The sequence below is a fragment of the Canis lupus genome, chromosome 2, assembly GCF_048164855.1.
Source record: "Canis lupus baileyi chromosome 2, mCanLup2.hap1, whole genome shotgun sequence".
Lineage (NCBI taxonomy): Eukaryota > Metazoa > Chordata > Mammalia > Carnivora > Canidae > Canis > Canis lupus.
Genome location: NC_132839.1, coordinates 5,477,144 through 5,501,482, shown reverse-complemented (window position 1 = coordinate 5,501,482; position 24,339 = coordinate 5,477,144). Strand labels below are relative to the sequence as shown.

Genomic DNA, 24,339 nt, shown 5'->3' with positions numbered 1-24,339 from the left:
GGGTAAGGGTTGGGGGTGTGGGAGATAAAGAGGGCCCTGCCTTTTCTGTTGTCAAATATGACTCATGTGTGTACTGGAAGGAGGAAGAAAAGCACTCACCTGGTTATCAGCTGGCCTGACTCATGCCTCTCGGCACCTCGCAACACCAAGTATCCAGAAACTCTAGGAGGTATTTAGAGAGATGCCTATCAGCTTTCCCAACATCTAGACCCTGAATGCACTTCTAATCATCTGCAATAAAGAGTAGGTCAGTTCTTGGAAGTATTTTTCATCACCTAAGAGGAAGTGAACGTGCCTGTCTCCCAACCTAACAGGCCGCACATCTGAGACTTCGCTGTGCCTGTCCCGAATTGCCAGGTTGAAGTGTCGGGAGAGCAGATGGAAGGTCGCAAATGAAAACAGAAGCCATGACCTAACATAGGCCAAGGGAGGTATCTCACACTCTTGCTACACAGCCTCCTAGCATCCAGACACCTGTGCACCCAAGAAATGGAAAAGGCCAGCAGGAAGCACCCCAGAGTCTACTTGATCCAAGCCCTCCCTGGACAGGGCTGCCTAGCAGAGTTCCACAATTTCTTACACATGTGATGCACGCTCCTGGAGCCTCCACTGCGATAAGAGCCAAATTTTACCTCTCAGTCTCAAAGAACAAAGTAGAAGGGAAAAAAAGAAGTTGAGGACTCCAGGTTAAAAAAAAAAAAAAAAAAAAAAAAAGATTTTTCAAAGCAACTTCTTCAAAGGCCCTCTTACATTTATTTTAAGGAGACATTTGAATTTAACTGACACTGTCAATCATTTCCTTTTTCAAATATGACAATGCTCTTCTACCCCTAAGTCTTTCTTGTGGCTTGATGGAAATGAGGGGGAAGTTATTTTCTTACCTAGAAATTCACACAAAGAACATCTTGGCAGGGGCAAGTAGTGCAAATGTTTTATTTTCAGGGGTTCTTTTTAATTTAGCTTTTTCACATTCACTTATGATCAAATAAACTTTTACAGAGAGGGCGTGCAAAATTTTCTGAAGATATCACCTGGGAATACAACAGACTCAAAGAAATGAAGAACAGAAGTGCAGAGAGTAACAAAGTGCTGAATACTCCAAAGCACAATTAAGTGTTTCTTTTTCCTTATAATTCCAACTTTTCAGAAGCCAAATTACAAACTACAACGATGACTATCATATCTTAGGGATCACCCTTGGTGAGACTATCACTTACATATCTTAGTATGTTTTTTTAAAAATGGGATTAAAAATGCTTACCGTATAAGCATCCCACTCCTTTTGAAAATTAAAACAAAAATCAAAAGGTACAGAGAGCAGCTCTGGGTCCCATCCCATAAGGGAGGGGGGGGTAGGGCAGGAAATCAGGGTACAGTCCAAGAGGCTCTGAGTTCCGGGCAGTACAGGTATTTGAGAGAGAGGAATCTTGTCAGGTGAGCCCTGGAGGGGAGCCCATTATAACTGTGGGGGTCCTGACATTTGGGGTAATCTAAACCTTGTTACTGTGTGAATCACTCCTGGTGGGAGGGAGATTTAGAATGGATGCCTCTTTACCCAAGCAATTAAGATCATTTAGGAAACAGAGAAAATGGGCAATAAGGATCTCCCTCCTAGAGAGCACTTGCTGGTGTTCAATCAGACAGTTTCAATGACAGCTCGAAGGCAGAGATGCCACATTTGCTGAATGAAGCCCCCGAATAAATGCTGAGGCTCGACCCCCCGGAGGGCTCTGAGAAATCTCTTATTAGAGGGTCCTGCACGGAGCATCAGACGGCTGTCACCTTACATCATGGTATCTCCTGAGATACCCCTGAGAACCAGAAATCCACAGGGCCCCTGAGAACCAGGCCCGACCGAGGATGGTCTTTTGGGGGAGTGACCTCTGGTGGGCATCACACACACAGCCTCGCCACGGACCAGGGGCAAGTTGGTTCTCAGGGGCTGCGTGCGGTCAACGAAGACAAAACTCTGACCTGCAAGTCACACAACAGCAGCCCTTGGGAAAAGCAAATAATAAATCCCCGTGAGCTCTACACAATCTTCAGAGCCTACATAAGCAATGTGAAATGATACGAGCAGCTCAGGGGCTGCTGGTCCCACAGAATGGCCCACTCCCTCCTCAACGTTACTGGAATGTTCCTGTTAGAGCACACCCCAAATACTTGTTATTAATTTATCTGCTGTGCTGCTCCCTGGGTGTCTTGAGAGCAGAGGATGTCTTTTTCACAGCTTCCCTCCAACGTGCAGCACGACACGTGGCAAACCTCCACTGCCGAATACACGCCAACATCTGCAACGAGGAACCCAAAGAACTTTCTCAGGTATGCGATAAACCCTACAAGATTACCATCCTCTGACCGTCCCTCAACTCACAAACTGTCGAGACGCCCTTTTAGATGCCGCCGTCTACTTCTCCATCCTTGACTTCTCCTCTTGGAAGGCACGGGACTTGTAAAAACATCACCAACGTCGAGCAGGACGGACAACGCCTAACCCGGCGAGTGACAAGTGAGAACACAGAACTCCCCGTCGCCCTGCTGTTGGCCGATGAGGGAGGAGGGGTCCCAGTGGCCCATCAGGGCCCCATCGCCCCCCAGGCGCCACCGGCCGGGGCGGCCTCCGCGTGGGGCCAGGAGGTGGGCCGCGGCCACGGATCCAGAGACCCCTGTGGATTTCTGGCGGTCTCACACGCGGCACATATTGGGATCTGATGAGAAAGGAATCACGGAGGGGCCACGGGGGCCAGGGCAGGCCGCAAGAGGCCCAGTGGAGAGCTGGCAGCCCCGCGGGTGCCCGTCCAGGGGAGGCCGCGCCGCTCAGCCGGGCCGTGGCCACCACGGGCCCCCCTCGAACCGAGAGCCAGCCACGCTTCTGGAAAGGCCTTCGTTTCCTCCAAGCAAGACCAGGGGTCCTGCCTCTCCTCGGGCCGCCCAGAACCGGAGCCCATCCCGGCCACGGCACTTTGAAAGCCCATCGAACGACATGTCTGCAGCCCCGACGTCCGGCGTCTGGTTCCTAGCCAACGCCGCTGGCCGCATCAGGGAGTGTGGCTAACGGCGGGGAAGGAGGAGGACGGAGCTCCGGGCAAGTGGATTTGGGGCAGAATGACCCACACAGAGAGGCAGGGCTGCGCCCCGTTCCCACCAAGCCGCCCCAGGGGCCGTGTCTACACAGCAGGACAAGTGGAGGGAGGCGGCCTTGCCTCCTGTGCCCGGAGCAGACAGCGCCCCGAGGCCGAGGCGCAGGGGGCACCGCGCGGCCGCCCTCCCGCTCCCGCGGCGCCCACCCCACGGCTCAGCCTCTCGTGCCCAGCACGTCTGCTCGCGCGGACAAGCGACGCATCCCACCTCTGAATCCACAAGCAGGAGGAGGCCGGCTGATGAACAACCTCGAGCGGAGATGTATGCACCTCTCATAAGCAAGACAAATCACTCACTCTCCCCGAACGCTTCCAACAGGAACACTAATTTTGTATTTATTTGCACGGCATATGTACCGCGTCCGAAGCAGTGCATTAAAAAAGATCTCAGGCAGCCAATTGCTCTGATTGCATTTATTCATTGCAGTATTACAAGGGCTCAATGACAGAGCGATGAAATAGTAAGCTAGCAACGACCGAAAACACCTCATCGATGGCTTGTCAGGGTTGGAGATTTTTCTGGCGCATGACATACATACACACACACATGTGCACTCATCCCTGATGTCAGGAAGATTTTTTTTAAAAAAACAAAATACTGTGGCCATGCATCTTAAATGTGTCAGATGCCTTTCCTCCTGTCAACCAGCAGTTATTTTTATTAATAACTTCAAGAACATATTGGGGAATTCTTTTTGTTTTCAGATCCGGTCACGTGACCGCTTTGGCACCAGGGAACACCGGGTAAATTGTAACGTTCTAACATGCCAATGAATGGTCCCTTTCAAAGTCAAGCTGATGATGAATTGATATTTGCTAAGGCCTAAGCAAGCACAGGGCACTATATATATACGCCTTCTATGCTCTCTGCAATGATGGATGGATGCAAGAGGTAGAGAAGAAGTCACAGAGACAGGCACAAGCTGCCAACCAAGCAACTACAAGTGGATTGTTTTTAATCAAGGCTCCAAAGAAGTGGCTTTTTGTATTCCTTACTGTGGCTTCATTCTCCTACTGCCCACATGGATCGTGGATATATTGTGCCACACTGGCCTGGTGAAGAGTGGAATGCAGTAGAAAAAGCAAAGTTACAGAGCTTCCTTTAGGGCCCCGGAGGAAGGTTGGACGAGGCATTTTCTCAGGGATGACACAGCTGAAAGTTCATACTCCATCTTCCTGAGAGCTCTGACTTTCTAAAAAGAGGCTGAAGGTGGGTTTGCTGTTGTCCTTGAATAATGTGGCTCTTCCCCTAAAACCTCTGGAACCAGGACACAGGTAGGATGGCGTCCCACAGCATCCTCCAAGCCTTCCAGCAACCAAAGCTCCTATGGTTTGAGGTTGTCCGTTTATAGTTTGAAATGTTAGAGCAAGATATTGATGGTGTTAAAGGAATGGAAGCCTACCTCACGAAATCCGTGCATGCTGTGAAAACAAATACACAATTACAGGATATTTTTGGTTGAGTTGGTTGCAGAATGTTTAAAAAAGAAAGATATTAAATGGATTATATATTCACATGAAGTCTCTTGTGATTTTTAGCCATAAAAAAAAAGACAAAGAGCATTTTTGATGATGTATACTAATTGTGAATGATTACAAGATGTGACTGTGTAATTGTGGGGGTTTTTTTCCTTCCAGAAATTTCATGGTAATATAATTTTGGTAGAATAGTTTAAAAGAATCCGCTATTAAAGTAAGTGCTTTGGCTTAGATGGAATCACTATTTTTCGAACAAACAAACAAAAATCAGACCCTAAAACAGCATTCCATTTCAGAGAAAGTGGTTAATTATTTATGTAGTAGGCTGCAAGTTCCTAAGACAGCCTCTACAAAATTCTGTGATGGTTGTCTAGGTTAAGAGCCACAAAAATCAAGGGGTCTAAACTTTGATTTTACAATTAGGAAAATGAGGAATAGAGAAGCAAACTAACCTACCCAAGAAAACATGTTAGAGTCAGACACAAACCTCAAAATGCAATTCATTATTTTAGTTGGGGCCAATAGCTAGCCATATTTCCTTTCCTTTTAATTCTTTGAAGTTTAGAACCAACAAACTTTATGAAACTGGACTTAGGAAAACAATCTCTTCTCTTCCCATAGTTGGACGGTATAGGAAACGCTAGATATCACATACACAATGCTACCATTAAGAATGAAAATACTGTTTCCTACAATTTGGCTTCACAAGTCACATGAGATGATGATGATTTTCAAAAGGGCAACAACCAAAAATGAAGGTTGTGGATACACCTTCAGACTTTTTTTTTTTTTGGTAGAATATAAATTTCTGGAAAGATTAGTAGGTAGAACTTGAAGTTGGGGGATTACTTGCTTTGACTCCTGTTACGCCCACGGACTGTAAGATCCTATCTCATCAATGACCCGTTGCTGAGATGGACAGCAGACGTGAGCTGTGAGTCTATAGCAGAGGTAAAGACACTGATGTTGAGTATCTGTCGAATCAGCCTTTTGTTTTACACACCAGAGGTGCAAAATGTGAGCCCACCTGCCCATTTACTCATCTCTAGGAGATGATCATTCAAAAGTGTGTTAAGGGATCCCTGGGTGGCGCAGCGGTTTGGCGCCTGCCTTTGGCCCAGGGCGCGATCCTGGAGACCCGGGATCGAATCCCACATCAGGCTCCCGGTGCATGGAGCCTGCTTCTCCCTCTGCCTGTGTCTCTGCCTCTCTCTCTCTCTCTGTGACTATCATAAATAAATAAAAATTTAAAAAAAAAATTCAAAAGTGTGTTAAGCTTTAGTGGACTGTGGTGGTAAATCCAACACTCCACCAAGTTTGGCACTACAAAGTGGAATTTGGCAGAGATCTAGCCAAAAAGTCCTTGAGACAATGTGTCTAAGATTAAAAAAAAAAAAATCTTCAAGCGTGCAGTGGCTAAATTAAGTAAGATGACATAATTCACACACTGAGTGGGAAAACATACACACTGGTGCCTAACACTTTTCTGCGGGAGGGTTACTTTTCTATAAAATAAACTTGAAGAGAGTAAAAACTTCATTCAAAGCTTGCCAGAAACCAGGTTTCCTAAAATAGTGATATTGATACCTTTTAAAGAAAAGAAAAAAAAATTGAGCCCAAATGGTAACTGGTTCACACGATAGTTTTAGGAATGCTTATTTTCTTCTCGATTAACAATGAACAGTGGTTAATTGTTGAAAGGATGGAGGCTTTCGAGTACCTTGGCAATCTCCACGTGCGTGGTCATTAATCAGGAGAAAGTTTCATGGCATAATCCTTCTCCTAAGATAAGACAGGCATTACTGCATTTGATCCTCACAAAGTCATAAAGACTAAAGGCCAGTCAACTCCCCATTTTACAGGTGAGAACACGGATGGTGAGAATTGCCCAACTCCGAGCTAATAACCGGACGCTTTCCAGCCTCCTCGGGAGGATGGAAAGTAAGAGATGAGCTTCTAGTGCCTAAGAGTAAACTCGGGTTCCCGTGAACACATGAGCCTAGACTAGCAGATTTCATGCTCATCCACACTGAGCACCCACACCTTTTAGGATCTTACGCAAACTGAAATCTTTTCAGACATCACCTGAAACATGATGGGTGCCAGGTTTCTCATGGTGGCGAGAGAAGTGGGTGGGCCCGTAGAGTCCCTGCCACAGATGGAGGCGTGGCCACCTGGGCCCTGTTCTCTCGGGTCACGAGGCTCAAGCAGCCACTTTCTAGGCCCCCAGGTTGTCAGGATTCTCCCCACTGGCTGCCTGACCCAAGCAGAAACCGTGCCCTTCTCGCGTGTAAACGGGTTGGTTAGAGCTCGTGGCCTCTGGGAACATTATTCCACCCTTCGGAGGCATCCGTCTACCTTTCAGCTTCAGGACGTCTGTCTCTTACGCACGTTCTTCGGATGGCAGGCTGCTCTCGAGGGGGGGCCTGCTCGTTCCAGGGTCTTCTCAGAGCAGAAAAGACGTGAGCAAAGAATACTCTAAAATGACTCTCATCGCAGGCCAAGTACCCTCCCGTGGATCCACTAAGTGCAGAGATGTTTTGAGATGCGCTCTGATTTCCGACGGGGATGCAAAACGGCTGCTCCTTACACGTAACTCTTGTCAGCAGTCCTCTCAGAGATGTCAAATATCAGTGTAACACAGAAAGACTTAAGAAACTTAATTCAGAATGTCTATTTTAATACGATTGAGTTCAACGACACGAATACTACGTTGCCATTTAGACAATCCAAGAGTTTCTTCTCGTATTCAGAGGCAGCGTCGGGATTTGAACACAGGAGACTGGAGCTTATTCCTCCCTGATGGTGCCGTAGAGGAGAGAGATGAACGTGCTTACCACCTACATTTTAGGCAGATTGGCCATTCCATCTGGGCTTTGATTCCTCCCTCCATTTCTTTTTTTTTTTATTATTGGAGTTCAATTTGCCAACATATAGCATAACACTCAGTGCTCATCCCGCCAAGTGCCCCCCCAGTGCCGGTCACCCAGTCACCCCATCCCCCCACCCACCTCCCCTTCCACTGCATCTTGTTCATTTCCCAGAGTTAGGAGTCTCTCATGTTTTGTCACCCTCACTGATATTTTCACTCATTTTCTCTCCTTTCCCTTTATTCCCTTTCACTAATTTTATATTCCCCAAATGAATGAGACCATATAATGTTTGTCCTTCTCCGATTGACTTACTTCACTCAGCATCATACCCTCCAGGTCCCTCCACGTCGAAGCAAATAGTGGGTATTTGTCCTCCCTCCATTTCTCAAACAGGAAAAAAAAATCCACACGCCTTGCAGTACTGGCATAAGAGCCAAATGATAAAATGTACTTGGTGTACCTCAATCAGGAGGCACTTACAATTTTTTGTTCCATCTTCTATTTTGAAATAAAACGTATGCACTTCATTAGACATTAACACAAACAGAATACCAAACTTCTCAGTTTTATTTCAAGTTGTCCACCATCCTAAGGGAAGCCCAGGGTCAGCCAAAGCCACCTCAAATGCCATTAATAATCTGTCATGTGACTTCCACAGTTCAAGAATATTTCTGAGCCATACCAGCGTTCTGGCCCTCTGGGTAGAAGGCTAGAGGATTCTAGATACTAGGGTACCACTGCTGGGTGCGATGGAAAATACAGTCAGTTTCTGTAACTATCAATCTGGCGATTTTAAAAGCTTTAGACTGTAAATATCAGATGTTGTAGAATTAGAATCCCATAAAAATTGTCATTGAATCCAACAGTACCGTGTATTAGCAAAGCACTTTAATAATATCATGTAGGGGATCCCTGGGTGGCTCAGCAGTTTAGTGCCTGCCTTTGGCCCAGGGTGCGATCCTGGAGTCCCAGGATCGAGTCCCACGTCAGGCTCCCGGCATGGAGCCTGCTTCTCCCCGCTCCTGTGTCTCTGCCTCTCTCTCTCTCATAAACAAATCTTTAAAAAGAATAAAAATATCATGTAAATCTTATACAGCACTTAGTAAGTGACAGGCAAGGCCCTAAGACCTTTGCATACGTATAATTATGTGTATGAACTCATTTCACAGTCTTGGCCATCCTGTGGCACTGGCACTATCATCACCATCTTTTTACACGTGGAAAGATTGAGATATGGAAGGTTACTTCACCAGTCCAAGGGTTCAGACGAGGGCACAGCTAGGACTCAAACACGGTCTAGAACCCAGGCTCTAGACCAGAGTCAGGCCACAGAATAAGTATCTCCGGCTTTGTGGAACTCATGCCCTCCGCCACAAATAATGCGTAAGGTGTAGTTTGCCAACTGCTGCCCCAAAGCATTACACCCTGCTGCCTCTCAAAAGCTTTAGGATTTGCAGAATGGTTTTATGTGTAGCTCATTAGATTCTCACTACAGTCTTCAACAGTCATGACATGTCCCACTGCTTCCCTTTGGTCAGCGAGGACACGGAGGCCTGATGTGCATCTCCCTTAGAGCAGCGGCAGGTACAGCAGAGAAGAGCAGAGACCATAGGCTCGGACTCCAGATTTGGGACCCGTCCACACAAGGACTCCTTCTGGTCTACTTCCACAACACCCTACAAATCTCCATATTTGTCTCCACCAGACTGTCTACTCAAGAAACGAAATTATCAAAGTGGCGGTGGTGATGGTCACTTTACTCGGGCAGTACTGATTCACGCCCGCCTCTGCTATCCCATCGGAAGGACGGAGGTCTCTGAACGTTTGTTTTCTTTAAAATTCCCCTACGTAGAGGCACCTGGGTGGCTCAGGTCGTTTAGCGTCTGCCTGCCGCTCGGGTCATGACCCCAGGATCTTGGGATCGAGCCCCACATCCGGCCCTCTGCTCCGCTGGGAGCCTGCTTCTCCTTCTCCCTCTGCCGGCCGCCTTGCCTACTTGTACTCTCTGTGCCAAATAAATAAATAAAATCCAAGGAAAAAATTAAAAAATGAAATTTCCCTAAATAATTTGCAACAAAACATGTACTGATAAATCTCCTAAGACGTGGTAATTCTTTTAACTCTGAAAAGGAACTATAAGCAAAATATAGCTAAGGGAGGAATAAAGGGGGAATAAAGCTATGGGGGGAATGAAGGCCTGCTTGATTTTGCAAAGCTGAAAGAACCTCTACTACTCTCTTCCATGACCAACACATTCAGCTAAAAGTGTACTTTCTTGACAATCTTTAATTTTCTTTAATTGAGGTAGAGCTGACACACAATATTAGGTGTGCAACACAGTGATTAGACATTTATACACATTACAAAAATGCTCTCTATTGTTAAATAGATATATGGTTTTATGTTTTTATCTATAATTATATATATAGTATGCATATATAATATGGTTACCATCTGTCACCAAAGTTGTTCCATTATTGATTTTTCAATTGAAACCCAAACATTTTTATTAATATTAAATACTAATATTAAATATTAAAACACATCTACTATTTTATTAATTTCAAAATACATCTACTATGGGGTGCCTGGGTGAGCGTCTACCTTTGGCTCAGGTCATGATCCTGGAGTCCCAGTTTCGAGTCCCACGTCGGGCTTCCCCCCAGGGAGCCTGCCTCTCCCTCTGCCTGTGTCTCTGCTTCTCTCTGTGTGTCTCTCATGAATAAATAAGATACTTAAAAAAAATACATCTACTATTTTAAAAAATGACTATTTTTACTCTGGCTCTGACAGAGATATGCAATCTTAGCTGCTCGCTGTGGCCCAAACACCAAACAGTGTTCTCATGGTCTTTGGTAACTTCTGCCGGGAAAAATGAGAAGATGCCCAGGAAGTTACCACTTCCCAGTTGTGTGGTGTGACAGGAGGGGCAAAAGTGCCAGTGGAGGGACGGTAACAACACTAAGAATGATGATAATAACTGCCAATATTAACTGAGGGCTGATTATGAGGCAGGCATCGTTCTAGGCATGTGTTAAATCATTTGATCTGTAAGCAACCCAGAAGGGAAGCTCTATTATCACCCCCATGTAAGAGGAAGAAACTGAGGCAGAGGAAAAGGTCTGTAACTTAGAAGAGAGAAGATAACCGGGAAGGAAGAGACCGGACTGAGAGCACTGGCTCCCAGACTGAGGTTACTCATTCCTACTGTTCCACTGATGAAATCATAGCTAGGGCTTCCTGAAAACCAGGCACTACCAAAAAATGCTGGTAAGTCAAGTTATATTAGTCCAAAAACCATTCATATAAATAGGCTTCACCCTATCATGGAACTTTTTTCATGAAGTTCTCTATTTTACAAAGCCAAGGGAATGAAGATTTTGAAAACCCAGAAAAGAACAGGCTGTGCCCGTTCATTTGTTTTTTATATTCCACTTCTAAGGGAAATCATACAGTATTGGTCTTATCCTGTCTGACTTATTTCATTTAGCAGAACATCCTCAAGGTCCATCCATGTTGTCACAAATGACAAGATCTCATTTTTTTTTTAGATCATTCTTTTTTTTACGACTGTGTAATATTAACATATCTCACTAAAAATAGAAATATCATCTGATCCAATAATTCCACTACTAGATAATTTACCCAAAGAGAACAACAGCCAAGATAGGGAAGGCAACCTGAAATGTCCATCCATAAATGAATGGATAAAGAAGGTGTGGTGTATATGGAGATGCAGTGTTACATGCTGACCACGTGCACCAAATATTACAGATAACCATCCATGGCATGGTGAGGTGAAGAAGAACCATCCATGCCTTGGAAAAGTTGTTCAGGGTCCAGCTTCCAGCCCTACCACTTTTAGCAACAATTTCTATAAGCTGTAACACAGGGTGGTCATAATTTCACTCCAAGAGTTAGTGTGGGGTGTGGCACTTCAACAGGTGTGAAAGGATGAATAACCAGTTATTTTACTAGTACAGTTCTCCTCGACGAAACTAAGTTTTAGATACGAATTTCCCTCCAGAAAGGAAATCCTGACCGTGAGGCAATACAGATACTCCAAAAAAGGGGGCGTGATGGGGAAAAGAAAAGAACTGCCACTGATCCAATTCAACTCAACAGTCCAAAACTTAAGTCCAAAACTTAACCAATCTACTTGGTTTCCCCAGGGACCTGTGACTCTGTGGGGAGGCACAGCCACCCCTTGTAGGGGATGATCACTAACTGCCAGGTCTGTGATCACCAGCGGCCCTGCTGGAGCCTCAGGGAAGAGGCTTTGACACAGGAAAGGGAAAGATGGGAAGGATCTCATCCCTCCTCCACCAATGGCCTCCTGCCTCCTGCTCAGGAAGCTTGGTGACCGTCTTGACTCCAAAAGGTCAAGACCATAGAAACCCATCCATTAGATTTTATATCCCTGAAGGGGGAAGACCATCTCCATTTCACATCTCCCCAAGGTATAATAGTTATAACATTCAGAGGAGACCCTGACCTTGAACAGAAGCTCTTGTTGGCCTAACACACACTGCCTTCAACTAGCGGCGGAGCAATTATCCTGCAGGATACTATATGTTGTGGCCACTGCTATTAGTATCAATTGATCTTCGATATCGAAGGGAATTCTACAGAATTCACTAAATACATAACAGAGAATGAGAAGTTGATTTCTTATGGCGTTCCTTCTACTAAACGAAGTATGCTAAATATGCAGTTTTTTTCTAAATTATATATACATCACAATCGTTCTGTGGGAATAACTGTTTATAGTCAGCGAGGAAGCATTTAAATGTTTTAGTAAAAGACAAACGAACAAAAAAACAAAACAAAAACAATCCTACACCTGAAGGGTTCTTCACATTCTTATATTTTTTTTTGTCCGTCTTGGTAATTTTTAACTGCTATTTTATCTGAGATATGAAAATCTCTCTTCTGATACTTTGTAAAAAAAAAAATTAACCCTTAGAGTTCATAAATAATTCCTTTAAAAGGTAGAATAATTTTATAATAAATTCCACATGCAGAATAAAGAGTTATTTCAAAGAGAAGGAAAACTGCAATTGATGTCCAGAAAGCCAGCTGGTCACTCTATAATTTGTTAGCACTGTTTAAAGTGGTACTGACAATAATCACCCTTTCACTGAGGCATCTTAGCTTTTCCTCTATAAAATATTTCAAGGTTAACAAGCTACAAAAGGGAGAAATTAATTATTCCAGAATATAAACAGATGTATATTAAAAGCATGCATCTCATTTGTATTAGAAAGAAAAATAATTAAAGCTTTGAGCATCTTTTTAAGGATCCTGCCATTTCGACATTCTAGTCGAGTCTTGTACCCAAAAGAAAAGAAGCATTACTGCTGGCGATTTTTCTATGTCACTGATATGGGAACAATTAATGTTTGCATAATATATGTAAGATCCTAATAAAACAAAAACCTACTCATATTAAGTAATTGTGAGGTTTCTCTGCTTATCCTCATAGAAAACAGTAAGTGGAAGAGAGGGGAACAATTATAATCATTTCAGAAAAAAAAAGGTGGTGGGAAGAAATTAATTGACAGGCAACGAAAAACAGCAATGATGTACACAGCCCTCAATTTATTTAATCTTTTGATTACACCTCCCCAATGCTCAAGTGCCAAATACTGTGAGAGGAGCCTTAACACCAACAACCTGAGTCAGGCACCGTTTTCTGCATGCTGCGGATAGGAAAACTGAGTCTCCGCAAAGTGACCCCTGTGGGCCAAGGCCCCGGTGCTACTGTTAGCCACAGCCAAGATTCAAACGCCTACAACGCACGCCTCTGAAGGGACACACTGGCCATTAGATCCTGCAACAGCAGCTCCTGCCCGCCCGGGGTCCCGAGGTCACCGGGCCCTCTGCCCAGCAGCTGTGCACGTCCCCAGCTGAGCTCTGAACATCTAAGAAACGTGGAACTCAACCTGGTGCAGCCCTCGGTCCTGCCTTGTCGCCGTGGCCCTCTCCTGGGTCCCCCACCTCTTGTTCTACGCAGGACCCCTCGTCTAACGTGTCCTGCAGAGACAGCTTAAAAAATAATGAGTCTTGGCAAACCCTTGGCTGATGAGCCCACACACCAGTTCAGGATGACTGGAATTCTCAAATCAGATTACCTGACAGGCAATTTCATTATCTTGCTCTGGTGCACCTTCCCAAGCTGGAGAGAGCCAGAGACCCATCAGCCATTGATCTGTTTGGTCGGTCACCGTGCAGCTCTGTAATCCTGTTTGCGCAGTTATCCACGTTCCAGGTCTTCTTAATGCCTTTGTGTCTGTGGCTGTATGTCGTTGTGTGTAGGAGAGGGGAGTGGAGATGTTTCTCATATTTTTTCACGTATTTAAGGCCATTATTTTTTTTTCCTACGGCCACTGAGTCCCAAAGTCATCGATTTAAATTCCCACCCATGTACTTCTCTCCTCTAATCATCTTAAACCGAGCTTTAAAAAACACTCTACCGTAGAAGGTAAATGCTGACCCCACACATGAGTTTAATTAATCCGTGAAAGGGGCGCCTGGGTGGCTCCGGGGCCTGGGGTCGAGGCCCACGTGAGGCTCCTGGCTCAGCAGGGAGCCTGCTTCTCCCTCTCCCCCTTGCTTGTGCTCTCTCTTGCTCCCACTCTCTCTCTCTTTCAAATAAATATAAATAAAATCTTTAACCTGTGACAGAAGAAAGGAGTGCAAAGAATGGCTAATGGCTTCAAGTTAGATGTGAGATATGCACACTCTATCATATATACAACTCCTCTAATCTCGGGACAACCCTCGATTCCATCTCAAGCTTAAAATCATGGAAGGGAGCTTCTTAATAAAATACTAACATAGTGCAAAGCTCCATTGTAAGGAGAGAGTAATAAGAGCTTTCTTTCCATTCTTCCTTCATCTTCCGCTCAGGAGGCTGGGAAAGGAAGGAAAGCTTCCTTTGGGGTCCAGGGTGAATGTGTGGGCCCTGGTTAAAGATCATCATCCAACTTGCCAGTCAACCCTCCCTCTAAAGATCAAGCATTCCAGGAAACCAAACCACTCAGTCTTTGCTGCTGGACGTACTAATTGTGTTCTCTCTTTGCCATACCTTTATTCCCCTCTGGGGTATTCCCTTCTTGAACCCCTACACCACTTGCTGCCTGTTTGGCGAATCAACCCAATAGTTCCTCTTTGGCCCACATAGATCACAAGCTACCCTTTCTGTGGATAAACACCCTATGTCTGTCAAAACCTGGCAAGCACAATGTCTTATCCACCCCGGCTTTCCCCAAGCCCACTAGTAACAAGGAAAACTAAACTTCACCAGTATTTTCTATATCCCAGGTGCTGCATGAACCCATACGCACACCTCCCTTCTCAATCGTCACCAGAGTCCTATAGATTTGTATCAAAAGATCACACAAGTGATTTGTGGGGTGACATCGCAAAGTAAAATTCACATTTTCTATCATTCAACCTGGAACTCTGTTCCCTTGCCCACAAGAGTTGCAAATCTATTTTTCAAACCTGGCAGTCTGTGGCAAGAGGCAGTTACCTGAACCAGTGCCCTCGTGAAGCCAGTTCATCATCGCTCCACATCCCACTGATGAAAAGCCACAGGAAGACATTTTTTGATCAGAATTTTGATCTCATTCAAATCCACTCAGCACATCTCATCTGCCCTACATGATCCACTGGGTGGGAGACGGGCCTCATCAAGGTGGTAACACAGGAAGAAATCGAATGGTTACTGGAGTCCAAACCTCAAGACTCCTGTCCCAAATCCCCCTGTCACACCCACCTGTCCTTCTTGTAGACATCTCAGCATACCTAGAAAGTTATGCCCCTCTTGTGGGATGATCTCCTGAATGTCCACCTCCCCAGCTGCATTTTCAGCCACATGTCTGTTACCGGTCACATTTGAGCCCTCGTCCCAAGCACCGGGACTGGTACCTGGGAGATGCCCAGCAGATATCTGTCAGATGAGAAGGGGCAAGAGAAGGAAGGAAGGAGATCCAGTGGCAGGCAGCCTAGCATGAATCTGGCCCAAGCACTGGCTCTAGAATTACGCAGCCTGCTGGAACGTGTTCACCTGTGAATAATGGGCATATCCAGCTTCTTATAAATAATGATGTGATAACAAGGCAATCGAGCATATTGGTTCCTAATGTGGATTCCTGGTCAAGGAAGCTTGGCTTGAGCTATTCATCGAAATATTTGGCAAAGTGAAGGAGGAAGCGAACTGCAAACGGTAGGACAGTCAGTACCAGGTCTGCTGTGTGACCAGGGCGATTAGGTGACCAAATGTAAGGTGTTTAGAAGGGCACGTGACACACGGTAAATATAAATGTCCGCTATTATCATCATTTTGTGATTAAAAGAACGTGAGTCCTAAAGAGATTAAGTGACTTGACCAAGTTCACACTGCAAGATGCTAAGATAAGGCTAATACCTAGGTTTCAACCCCCCACTCGTGACTTCATCATACGTGGATCATGCTGTTGGAAACAGACTTAACCGCCAGCCTTTTTTCTTTTTCCCTTTTCTTTTGCATTTTCCACTGAGCAAATAATTTCCCGGCTTTCAGGAAATTGTCATTTTTAAATGCTTACCGCCTGATTATATTCATTAAAGATTTCCAAATAGTCCTGGGTCTAGCAAAGTAGAAATCTTGCCATGATTATGTTATTACAGAGCTGAGGGAAGAGGATGTGTTTCTCTTCCAAAACTTCTGTGAGAGTCAATATAATTCCCATTACACGTCCTGCGCTGTTTTATTATCCCTTTCTTTATTAGAGGTTGAGATTTGAAGCTGCTCTAAGAAAAAGGATAGGAATGGAAAGAGATTTAAATTGCTCTTTGTCCATATTAAGGCCAAAGCTTTAGCAGATAAGGACAAAGGGAAGGTTAAGTCACAATGGTCAAAGGCTGGGACCTAATTATGTCTTGACTAACTTACTTTTTTGTTCCTTTCATTAATGAGAATCATCCAATTTAGACTCAGCTATTCCGCAACAATGAAAGCCATATATGTTTAAAGGTATGGTTTTTCCCTTGATGTAATTACTTTCTAAACGGGAAATAGTTATGGCGAGGAATCTGGGTTGTATCTGAAGAAAGAGGACAACACGGAGTTGGCAGATGGGAGGTTCTTCTTGTAGATGCTCTGATAATTTTATGTTTACACAAAATATTGGCAGTGGCCAGGAAGAGAATTCCACGGCCAGCATGGCAAGGGAAGATGTCGGAGACAACTTTATGGTTGGAGGAGCTGACTCGGAGAAAGGTTCAGTGAACCATGGAGATCGTGAGTGGCCAAGGCCGGGCCCGACGCCCCGACTCCCTGGCCCCCCCACCGAGGCCCCCCGCCTCTCCCATGGTCATGCTTCCGTCCCACTTCCACCAAAACCCTTCTTCGAGGTGACTTCTGCTAAGAACTTCTTTTCTGATCATTTATCGTGACTCTTCCTAAACGGTGGTAACTCTCACGTATGTGGTCGGCCTATAATGCGCACCGACCGAGGAACATGATGGGATGAATGCATCCCTCTTGACAATAATGATGTCTGTACAGAGCACTCTCTAAAGCGCCCCCCCCGCCTCGCCCCGCGTGATTTTTCTCTCCCACGATGTAATTCATGACCGAACGGTAACTTTAAATTTGATCAAAGACAAGATTATATTTGTTTAAGTTCACTCCGCAGTAAGTTTTAAGTAATGTGCACAAATCCAAAGAATATTTGTATTTTCTCTGAAGGGAAATTACGGTCTCAACTCAAGCCATTTAAAGGTCATTCATTCCATCTCTGGAAGGAGTCCTCCTGTAGCCATCCCTGTCGGCAGTGAACTTACTGAAAGAAAATAGAAATGTACCACTCCGCAAAGATAAATATTGGAATATACGTTGATGCCTCTAGAAGAGCAATTATTCTTCAGGGAGTTTATTTGCTTTAAAAAAAAAAAAAAACAACTTCTTTCTGAATGCCTTTTTCCCCCCAAATCTGAGAACACGAATATACGTTGAAACAAGGAGTGTGCATATATATTGCTTTGCTTAATACACATTCTGAAATTGACTGAAGGAACAGGCTCGCTGCGAGGATAATATATTCATATTGGATCCTATCTCAAACTGGTTACTGGAAAACACTTTGGTATTCTGAGTATTAGAGTAGTTATATAAAACCAGATACTCTATTTTCTCAAACGCTACAACACTGAAGATTCAAGTGTCTTACGCCCAAAGTTTATTTTTAAAAGATCGCTTTTACATTGAAAAAAGAATGAATTACTTTCGACTTCTAATTTTACATAATGCTTACCAGCCAATATTCCAAAGGTTTTCAAGTTTTAACTTAAATATAGTCATTGGCTATGTTGTTAAAAATAACAGGCCCATGAAAGCTTTTCACATAATACGGAGTAGAGAGGGACAGAGAGAAGAAATGGTTACCTGATTCCTTAAACAAGGTAACTGGTTAAGTGGTGAAATTTCTTCTTCTGTTTTTAGGTACCGTGTGCAGTCGCCACTGTCCAAAGCAGGCGATTTTGGCTCTTTGTATTAAAACATAATTGGGGGTGCATGAGTGGCTCAGTCAGTCAAGCATCTGCCTTCAGCTCAGGTCATGATCCAGGGTCCTGGGGTTGAGCCCCACATGGGGATCCCTGCCCAGCGAGGGGCCTGCTTTTCTCTCTCCCTCAGTGCCCCCCACCCCCAGCTCCTGCTCTCTCAGTCTCTCTCAAATAAAATCTTTTTAAAAAATTGAATAAAAACATAAGTGAAAACATGATGTTCTTACATTTTGATCACTCAAATACTCACACGTTTAATATCACCCCCATGTCCTTCTTTCCACTCACCTACTTGAGCCATCTCCCATGTGCTGTTTTTGAAGGGGGCTCAATTTCTGGCTGGCCACAAATAGGAGTCAAGCTACCTATTTTTATACATTCTAGTTTCATATGCGATACGACCTCGATGGGTGCCACGGAGGTGTGGCTTGAGGCTCTTGGAAGATCACATTCATCATCTGTCCCAACAGGAGTTGGACTGGACCTGGGCTGCTCCCCTTACCTGACTCCCCAGACCCCCTCCCATGTAAAACGTGGGGGCAGCCCTCACCCCTCTTAACAGCTGCTTGCTGAGACAGCTTCTGGAATGAGGCTCTCAGGCATGGGAGCCTTACGTGTGCAGCAGACTTAGCCATCACTGCGAGGCCTTGCTCCCAGGTCTGCAGGGATGATGGGAGAGCTACCTCTGTCTCAGGTTTCTAGAGACTAGGCTCTTTTTTTTTCTTTCCTTTTCTTTTCTTTCTCTCTCTCTTCCTTCCTTCCTTCTTTCTCTTTCTCTCTCCCTCCCTCTCTCCTTCCTTCCTTCCTTCTTTTCCCAAGCAATGGAGGCTAAAACTGCTTTCGACCCTATGAGGACTTAACCACCTTTTTTTTTTTTTTAAATATTTCATTTATTTATTCACAAGAGACACAGAGAGACAGACAGAGACACAGGCAGAGGGAGAAGCAGGTTCCATGCAGGGAGCCTGACGCGGGACTTGATCCCGGGACCCTGGGGTCATGACCTGGGCCGAAGGCAGACACTCAACCACTGAGCCCCCCCACCCCCAGGCGCCCCGAGGACTTAACTGTCAGTTAACTACTCCCATGAAAAACAGGTGAAGCACCAGGTGGTCAACAGATGCAGCACAAGGGATAGAGTCCCCATTCACCCTCCACGTTCTCTGAACTAGTCAGAGACTAGTTTAGGTCAGGTCATCCCTTCTCAGGTCCGATGACCCAGCCAAGACCACTAGACATTGTCAGCACGCTAGAAAACTCCAGCTGCCCATTCCCTGCAATGCCTTCTCTGAATTACAATTCAAAGCCACAAATTTGGTCTTCAGCATGTCATTAATAAGAAACAGGCTATAAAATATCATGCACAAAACTCGACGGAAACTCTGCTAGCCAACACGGTCCCCATGTGACAAATACCTTTCTGTCATGAGAAAATGACAACTATATAAATGACCGGGTTTCTCCTTCCCCACAGCTCCCAGAAAGCTAGGAGTCCCAGCTCGTGCTTCAACAGACATTCTCGAGTCCTCCGCTCAATTCTTCCTAAATTATCCTCAGCTAAATTTCTGACCTCTTACATAATCTTTCTTTCAACGGACTTTAAAAAGAGCCACCTAGCGCTTTGAAACGTACTTGGAAGCAAGTGAAGAGACTCAATGCTACTAATATGTCAGCCGGTCCCCTTCCCCGTGGAGGATGCACGCACCCTGGAGGCAGGAGGCCCAGCGCAGCACAGCAAGGCTCACCGGCCAGGGGCGTCCTGCAAGCAAGGGCTCCCCAGGTCAGGAACGGCCCGTGGGCTCACCGAGCAATCACACCTGAGACCGAACTACATGCAGCTAGCTTTCTTTGAGCTCAGCAGTGTTGTTTCTTGATCCCTTGACAAAATTAATGATGGAGCAATTCATTACTGACAAGGCAAAAAATTTGGCCACCGTGTTTACAAGCTCTAATAAATTATGGATAATTTACCAAATTAATACCAGTGAAATGAAGCCCGCCTTTTTAGATTTTCATTTATCATTCCGTCCAGTTCCTTCCTCCCACCCTGTCTCTGTGTATGTCTCTCTGTCTCCGCATGTGTCTGTTTCTCTGTATCTCTGTGTGTTCATCTCTCTCTCGGTCTCTGTGTTTCTGTCTCCATGTGTGCAGGTGTCTGTGTGTATGTGTGCATGCATGTCCCTGTGTGTGTACATCTGTATGTGTGTCTCTTTCTGTGTGTATCTCTGTGTCTCTCGCTTGTGTCTCTGTGTCTCTCGCTGTGTGTGCCTCTGCTATCTGCTGTGTATGTGGGTCTGCGTGTGCATCGCTCTGGGTACGTCCCTGCATGTGCGTGTCGCTGTGCATGTGCATGTGTCAGGACACAGCATAACTGGTGTGTTCTACTCTGGTGCCGTGACTAATAAAAAACTGGAGTTAGACTTAAAGTAGTGATCAGATTCTATAGGAAGCAAATGAGCATCAATATTCAAAAAAAAAAAAAAAAGCAATAAAGAAACATTTTCCAAATCCAAACTCCTAGACCACAGGGAACAACCACCTCTGTCCAGTACACACTGCAGAAGACTGATGCTTCCCTCAAGACATTTTCAATCTAGTGCAAGAAATAAAACTGAAAAGAAGAGCTTCCCTTTGTATTTTTCAATGTTTCGGTTTGGAAAGAAAACACTGGTGTGTGACCTTATAAAGCCGAATTATTCTTAGCATCCAGATAATTTCTTGTGGTAATAATGGGAAATTATACTCATAATGTAATATTTATATTGGAAGAACCAGCATTAAATTACTGGGCTGAGTGTTTGAGTTGTAAAATGTGAGGGGAAAGGCTTCATTTTCAGTGGATTCACAAACCAACAAGAAAGTGGGTGGGATACGAAAATAATCTCCCTCTGGCTCTGCCACCATGTAATGAGGTCACGAGATGGACGCAGATGCTCTCGTAAAGCTGGACCCAGCTCTGTGAAACAAACAGAGTCACTGTCCATTGGAGACACAGGAGCTCATCAACAGTTCGTCCTCTTTACGATGCAATCTTTTAGGAGACACCACTCTTATCCTCTATTTTTGGCTAATTCCACACTAACACCTTGCCCCAGCTTTCTAGAAGTGAAGTCTTTCTCCAAACACCTCCATCCCCAAGTCCATCCTGAAGATGTGGCCGTCACCACCTGCTCCATCTGTGCCCCCAGCTGTGGGCAGGTGCCTCCTCTTCCAAGTCCAGGGACACTTGCTTTCCCCTCCTTACTAAGAATCTATATCCAGACTCACTTGGCTCGATCTTGTCCAACTGCAATAGCCTCCCACCTTGGCCTTTTACGTCTAGTCAGTCTCGCCCTACAAGATTACTCTTTCTCAAGAGCAATCCTCAAAACGTCACCGTCCTGCCCCAGAGTCAGCAGAGGCCCCGGCTCCATTCCTGGTGCAAACAACTCTCAGTCTATTGTCCGAGCACTTCCTCAATGGGCCGCTGTTTACCTCCACCAAGCTCTAGTCAGAGCATCTCAACCACTGTGTTCCCAAAGGATTACATCTCTGGAAAAGAGAGGGTGGAGAGGGACACTTGCAGGACCTGTTCTTCCCAGCCTTGAGCAGCTGGATCTATTTACCCAATTCCCAACCCACTCCCCCCACCCCAGAAGATGCTCCAGGCAAATGGGCCTGACGAATTATGGTTAAAGGCAGACCTTCTTGTCTGTCTCTGTCTTGGCTCCTGAGCTTCCCTCCATTCTCAGTTTCAAAATCCTCATATTTCACACCCATCTCTACTAAGGAATCTCCCTCTACCTCCCCATGGCATGAAGACTTCCTCTTTCTTTAGGTCCCAACAGCATGTGATATATATTTGATGCTATTAATTATATTAGTCCTGCTTTTAATGAATGATAGTCTACTTGCCCTATGCCCATCATTAGGCTCTAAACTGCATCGCACTCCCAAAGGAATATTGCAGGCACTCGGTCGAATGTCTTGCTACTAAAGAAAGATGGTTAAAACCACAGTGGGATACTCTTACTTGAACTGCCATGATTAGTTTTCTGACCTGCTGTTCTCTGTCAGATGACAATCTGACCTCAGCCTTCTGACAGTATCACTAGTAAGGACTCAAGCAGGTCCCTGTAGGGCCTCTTGCTCTGATCCTCATCTTCTGCTAGTTTCCTCAAAGGTCCTTTCTCAAGTTTAGCATTATAAATGAGATAAAGGTGCATGATAATCAGTATCCAGCACACATGTGCTACCACCATCTGATCTAAGAATCAACTTTTGGCTGGAGGAGTTTCATAAATGTTGACTATTAAGGACTGAACATAAAAAACCCACACTTGCCACTCCTCGTCATCTTCCCAAGAAACCACACAAGCCACCCCCAACCCCACCCCAGCATGTGTGCTTGGCCATTAGGAAGGTTGTGTGTGACCTTTTCTGGGATTTGGTGCTAGAAGATGGAAAACTTGAACTCTTCTGGGGAACGTGAAGACCAATAATATGGTATCATTCCAACAGAAAGCCACAAAGAAAGTCCACACTGGAATGAATTGGCACCGACCAGGAAGTGTGATACAATACTCTCCCTTCCACTGAAAACCTTCTGTGGTTTCAGGGTGAGGACGAAGAGAATTTAAAAAAAAAATAAACATAATATGAAATTCAAGCCACACCAGGAACAAAAAATATGGACTGAAAGACCACAGAGTAGTATTTTTATGGGTACTTTCAATTTTATCAAGATAGAGTCAGGAAAATAGTACATGTAGCTATGCTATGGGACTAAAAAGCCAAGTTTTCGTTTTGTTTTTAGCATTAATATTAGGACTTCTCACATTTCATCTGTTTATGTTTACATAAATTACATTAATATCAAATCCAGATTTGAAGCATCTCAGCATAAACAGTTGGTTACTTCTAGTTAATATTTTCATAGTTCAGCTTTTGGTTTTCAATGTTTCTCTGGAAAATAACCTATGCGTATATATTTGATTCAATCACATTACTACATTGCCACATTATGTTTTCATCAGTTGCACGAGAACATGTGTTATAGCTAATATATAATTTACGCCCACCTAAAAATGGGTATTTTTTCCAATGTGCACAGGCACTGGCTAAGTATATTAAACACAAAAGTACCGCAAGGAAACTTTCCCTTTTATCACAGTCTTCTACGTAAGTCTTAAAGAAGGCAATTTTTTTTTTATGATGTGAGTGGCTGAATGATTAAAGTCCTGCAACTCAAAAGAGCTGAGTGACGTCAGAAAAATAAGAGCAGAACCAACCAACTTTCGACTCTATGAAGGGGGAGGGAGGCAAAAGGTTAATTTTACATGATGCTGCATATTTTAATTTAACTGCTGTCTCATTCAGGGTCTAAAAACACTGTTTGGAAATATCCTTTTGTCGTATGTACCGAAGGGCTTTGCTATTGTCCCTCAGGAAGGCTGGCAGCTGGCCCTGCACTTTGACCTCCAACCCTGCCTCAGCAAGGGGCTCATTGATATTCCCTGAAGCTTCTCTCAATGGAAGAAGAGCATTTAAAAAAGAAAACCCCACCTCAGGGCTGGTGGTCCTCCCACTCCCACCCTCCGCCCCTGCCCCCCTAAGTGGTGGCATGCGGGTCTGGTCAAGCCCGACAATCCCTGGGCCTTCATAAACTCACTATTTTTCATGTATATTTGATGGGTCCTCTCCCTCTTATTCAGAGCGGCTTTCACAGGCCTGTTGGTGGGTGAGAGCCTTCTATTCTAGACTTACATTTGATTAATTTGTGGCATTCACGGGTCTAATTCTCCGCACACAAAGGGAATGAACTAGCTTGGACTCTATCGACAAGCCGTTCCTGCCAGGAAAGTTCAATCGTGAAGGAAAAAGGCGAGGTCAGTGGAGACGGTTTCCAGCTTGCTCAAGGCAGCTGGGAATTAAACACGGTAAAAATAGTTTAGCTTGAAAAACACAAAATACAGCAAAACAAAGCACAGCTCTCCTCCCGACGCTTCTGTTAAGGATACTTTACACCTTGTAAGCGAATACCTAAGCGCTGTGTTCCTGGTGACAAGAGGGAGCCCCGATGCCTGAGGCCTGGGAGGCCTCCCGCGGCCGCATCAACCCCAGGAGCAGAGGCCGCTCAGCCTGAGCTCTGGGTCTCCTCCCCCATGTGGACCAAAGTGTGAAAGTATCAAGGAAAAGGACACTGATCAAATCCCTTATTCCTGCTATGCAATAAACGCTCACCTGGACGGTCTGAAACGCCATCCTTTGCAATTCCCTGAACTAATCTTGGCCAATCCGTAAGGAATAAGGAC

General features: G+C 44.9%; 1 protein-coding gene across 6 annotated transcripts in view; it reads right to left on the bottom strand.

Annotated features, from left to right (window-relative positions):
- Positions 1–24,339, bottom strand: part of EFNA5 (ephrin A5) — a 280,181-nt gene that overhangs the window by 151,411 nt on the left and 104,431 nt on the right. The gene's annotated exons all lie outside the window — the stretch shown is intronic.